We start from the raw sequence: 5097 nt of genomic DNA, 5'->3' as shown, positions 1-5097 counted from the left end.
CAGTGGTCCAGGATGGTGAGAGGATGTCTGACTGCTGGTTTAGGCCCAAACGGCAGTTGGACATCCCCTGAGGGGTCCTGGATTGGAGAGGGTGCAGGCTGGGCTGAGGGGACCCAACCACATACACACGAATTTCATGCACCAGACCTCTAGTCTATAATAAAAATACTAATTAGACCAGATGTTTTTCTGGATGTCCTTCCATCCTGCTGGGGCTGGGAGGGAAGCCCAGGTCCCAGGTGCCAGAGGGAAGCCGTTGCTGGTAGCTGGGGGGAGGAAGGCCTACTCTTGCATGAATTTTGTGCATCGGCCCTCTAGTCCAGTATAAAATGGCAGAGGACCTCTCCCAAGAAGACTCATGTGAAAAGATGCTCAACTTCACTAGCTATTAGGGAAATGTAAAACAAAGCTACAATGAGATAGCACCTCACACCTGTTAGAATGCGTTACCAACACCTCACACCTGTTAGAATGCCTGTTACCAACAAGACAAGTAGCAAGTGCTGGAGAGGCTGTGGAGAAAGGAACGTCATTCTCTGTTGGTGGGAATGTAGACTGGCACCGCCACTGTGGATAAGAGTGTGGCAGTTACTCAAAATATTATGACTAATGGTACCACATGATGCAACTCCTCTCTTGGGTATCTACCTGAAAAAATTGAAAACATTTATTCACAAATGTTTTCTTAGAAACAGCTAAGAACTATATGATTTCACTCATATGTGGGATATAAAACTGAAACTCATAGACACAGATGACGGTGTGGTGGTTAGCAGGGGGAAGGGGTGGGGAGGTAGTAAAAGGGGTTGCATATGTGGTGACAGAAGATGATGTGACTTTGGGTGGTGGACACACAGTGCAGTGTGCAGATCCTGTACCATAGAAATGTACACTTGAAACCTATACAACCCTATTAACCAATGTCACCCCAACAAATGTAATTTTTAAAAAGATAGATGATGCAATGAGGAGGGAAAGATTTAGGGAAATTGATGAGGTCATATTTGGAACTTCTGAGTTCAAAATACCCCCAGCAACTAAGCCCACGCAGAGAGGTCCAGAACACAGCTGCATAGGTGGCCTGGGTTTCAGGGGAACAGTCAGGATCGGGGTTCCATATTTGGAATCCACCAGCCTGTGGATGTACCAGACACCATGCAATCCCGGGATGCCTCCTAATGAGAGCAAAGGGAATGAGAAGAAAACTGTGATCTACCATTATTCCCAAGGACAGCTGGAGGGAGGGGTTCAGGGGATCTTCTGCACATGGGTAGAAGAGAACCAGGAAAGTTGTTGTACAGGCAGTGAGGACACAGAGCCTGGAGGGGCAGCAAGCCATCCAGTGACAAGGGCCAATGGACTCTACAGCTTCCCGGCCCAGCCTGGAATGGAGGCGTCCGAGAGGATGCAGGGACTGGCGTTGAAAAGGCAATCGCCTTGCCAGATGTTGGGAGGAAGTGAAGGATGGAGGTGGCTCTGCATGTTGACTGGGGAAGGAGACAACACTGAGTAAAGTCAGTTTGTGGCCTAATGTGTCCTGAAGTCGATGCCCCGCCTCTGAGAAGCGAGGGAGGCAGTGGGTAATGGCACCTTGAGAGGCTGCTTGAGAGAAGGGAGTGGCCGCCGGGGGGAGGAGGCTAGTGTCCGTCCACAGAGAATGGCTCAGGGCCTTCTGTGGGCCCAGACGTGTGTTCCTCCAAATGCGCTCGTTGTAGAGAACTGGCTGCATTGCCTTTCCTGTGTCCAGTTGAGGTTTGGCTAGAAGGTGTTACCGATGCCAAGACCCCGCCCCCTCTCCAGTGGCCATGGCTCTTTAGAGTGTCTAACAGAAGAGGTAGCGGCTACTTGTTCTGCAAGAGCTTCGGCTCTTTTACCAACTCCCTGGGGTCTCTCAGGCCACGAGCACCAGGCCAGGCCTGGAGTTTGTAAGTCCTTGATGCACAGCCACCTCCCAGTTTCCTACCTTCCAACCTCTAGGGCACCCACAAAGCCACAGAGACGGGGGAGGCTCTTCTGACGCTCATTCTGCCCAGGTCCTCGTCATCCACTGCATCCCTGTTCACGGTCAGTGGTGGCCCTGCCCGGGCGCCTCAGTCCTGAATGTCTGAAGTTGGGGGAAGTGTGGGCCCACACCTTGTTATTTCTAGCCCTTCTGCCGGCTCTGCGGAGAGGCCCCGGCCTGAGCAGCTGGGTCAGCTGGTTAGGTAGGAACACAGGCACCATTGTGCAAGCAAGTTCCTGCTGGTTTCTTCCCACGTCCCTTTGGATATTGAGCTTCCCTTGACCAGTGTTTGCTTCTGCTTTACTGAGGTGGCGATGGGTCCGTGTGCACGGAGGCCTGGCGTGGGCAGTGTGCCAGCACTCAGGACACACCGTGGTTCCCCTTAGCCATGGGTTTGTTCTCCGAGGTTGCAGTTATCTATGGCCAACCGCAGTCCAATAATCTGAAACGGAAAATTCCAGAAATAAACCATTCATGCATTTTGCACCATTTGCATAGTGTGATGAAATCTCACACCGTCCATCCTGTGCCAGGTGCTTGGGATGTGACCTGCACGCTGTAGGCACTACCCCATCAGTCCCTCCCTCTGTAGCCGCCTCGGTTAGTCAATCGACGCTGCGTGTCTTGGGCTGTGCTCCAACCACCCTGGCGTTGCCTAACACTGCCCGAGCCCAGGAGCAGGGATGTCAGCAGCCTAGGAGTGCCCGGAAGCCGGGGTGCTGCCTGCAGGTGAAGAGGCAAGCGTTCCTGACTTCATAAGGAGGCGGTCAGGTCTCTGGTGAGACCATGTCCTGTGGAATTGTGAAGCAGGAAAAAAAACCAGTGCTCGTCTTGCTGTCACACCTCACACTGGAAGAGTTACGGCCACAGCGCGTGACCCATCCTCAGTTAGGATGGAGAAGGCCTCGCGAGGCTCACGGCCCTCCTCTGGCAGGTGGTCAGGAGTCCAGTAGTGCCCAGCGCTAGGCCACAGGGTGCGTCCTTCACTCACTCCTCCTGTCAGGGGCACGGCGGCCCTGACATCGTCCCCACAGGGTGCGCAGGGCCGTGTGACACTGAGAGAGCCTCACACCTTCCATTGCAGTGTCTCGTCCTGTTTCCTTACTAGTTAGTGCTGATCTCCCTGAGCCTCTTTTATAAGTTAAGCTTCATCACGTGTGTGTGTGTGTGTGCGTGTGTGTGTGTGTGCGTGTGTGTGTGTGTGCGTGTGTGTGTGTGTGTGTGTGCGTGTGTGTAGGGCCCGGTGCTACCCGCGGCTTCAGGCACCCACGGGATCCGGGAAGGGGTGATGAGGACACCTTGCCAAAAGGGGAAGCCGCTGGGCATTTACACTGGGGAGGGAGATGGGCAAAGGGCCTTTCTTTCATCATCCTGTGGCAAATCACTTATCTCGCCTCCAGCCAACACCCGGGAGTGACTCCAGGCTCCTGGGCACCAATGGCGGAGAGCCACATGGGAGGGCAGGGCAATAAAAGGCTGGTGGCCAGCAGGCTGCACACCAGGCCAGGCCAGAGGAGGAGCTGTGTTCTGTCCACGGTAAGTCCTGTGGCAAGCCCACCTGGGGCTCTCCAGGCCCTCGGGCTGCCCCAGACCCCCCGCTGGGCTTGCGAGGGTTGCTTGTTTCTGGAAACTCTCAGAACCCAGCAAGGAGTCTGGACACTGGCCCTTGCCCAGTGCTCCAGACGCCACTCCAGCTCCAGATGCCACTTCGGCCCTGACCAGTGCTCTCTCCTCGCATTTTCACTCCACCCTTCCAGACACAGCCCGCTATCTAGCCCATGTCCCCCAGGGGCGGTTGGAAGCCTCTGAAGGTTTGCCCATTGGAGGAAAGGGTTTTCCAGAACAGAACGTGTCATTAACGTGAGTGCAGGCAAGCACTTCACAGCGATTCGTCTCTGCCTGCCTGCAGGCTTACGTATGCACTCATTTCTCAAGCCTTGACTGGGCACCTGGGATGCCAGACGCTGCCACCAGCAAGCCCGGCCTAGCCTGGCACGGCTCACTTCACCGCTCCCCATGGGCACGCAGGGGCTCTTAGCCAGGCCTGGCACACAGCACAGGACAGGGCCACTCCCTGTCGGCAGGCATCCCCAGCACCCCCCACCCCCCCACCCAGTTTCCAGACCCTCACCTCACCCTGAGGAGGAGCGGGACCTGCCCCAGACCCCGAGGACTCCGGCAGAGCAGCTGACGAAGCTCCCACTCCTCTCCTCTCACCTCAGCCTCCTCTCCTTTGCCCCAGCTCTTCCCTGCCTGTCCCACCTGCTCTCAAACAACAGGGCCTCCAGGAAGGAGAGTGTCCACTTCTGTGCCTTAAGCAAACTGTTTACCTTCCTGCGCCGCCTACAGGAGGTAGGCGTGGTTCTAGAATCCGTGTTCTGGAGCCTCAGTGTCTTCATCCTGCAGTGGCAGCAATGATGGCACCTCCTTGGAGGGTGGCTCGAAGCTTTAGATGAGCCCTGTGCCAGGGATGAGGATGCGTCCTGGTTGGCACTGTGTGAGCTCCCTCCAGCCTCGCACCCCTGACCGCACTGGCCTTCCCCTCCCAGCTGCATGGAGAGTCGGAGCCGCTGAGTGAGCTTTAGCCCGGGTTTGTGGAGAGGATGCTGGACTTCCCGGTCCTGTGGCTGGTCTCAGCCGCCTGCGCTCTGGCCTTGGCCTCTACAGAGCAGCCAGGTGAGTGCTCTGTTCGCCTGCGTCTCAACTGCCCCACCCCACACACACCTGGGAGTGAGCAGGGCTGTGCAGCGAAGGCAGCTGTGGCCCAATGAGAGGAGCAGGGTCAAGTAACTGTCCCTCAAAGAACCGAATCAGAAGTCCCCCTGCCAGTTAACATAGAGTGGGAGAGTGGTAGCCAGTTAACATAGCTCCCATGTCAGGTATGGGGAGATGCGGGCTGGGTGTGTGAGGGCGGGAGCCCCGACGCTCTGGGCCTGGCTGTGGCCTTCGCCGGCCTCTGACCCGTGTGCCCACCTATGGATCAAGGGTTTAGTGACCCCTGTGGTTCATGAAACCCACGGATTATGCATCTTAGACGCCACAGGAAGGGTCCCAGGGTCACACTCGGTGAAAATTTCTGCAGGAGTCACCTGTGC

The sequence above is a fragment of the Myotis davidii genome, unplaced genomic scaffold (genome assembly GCF_000327345.1).
Source record: "Myotis davidii unplaced genomic scaffold, ASM32734v1 scaffold820, whole genome shotgun sequence".
In the NCBI taxonomy this organism is placed as follows: domain Eukaryota; kingdom Metazoa; phylum Chordata; class Mammalia; order Chiroptera; family Vespertilionidae; genus Myotis; species Myotis davidii.
The sequence above is the reverse complement of the archived record's forward strand: the minus strand, read 5'-3'. Positions refer to the sequence as shown.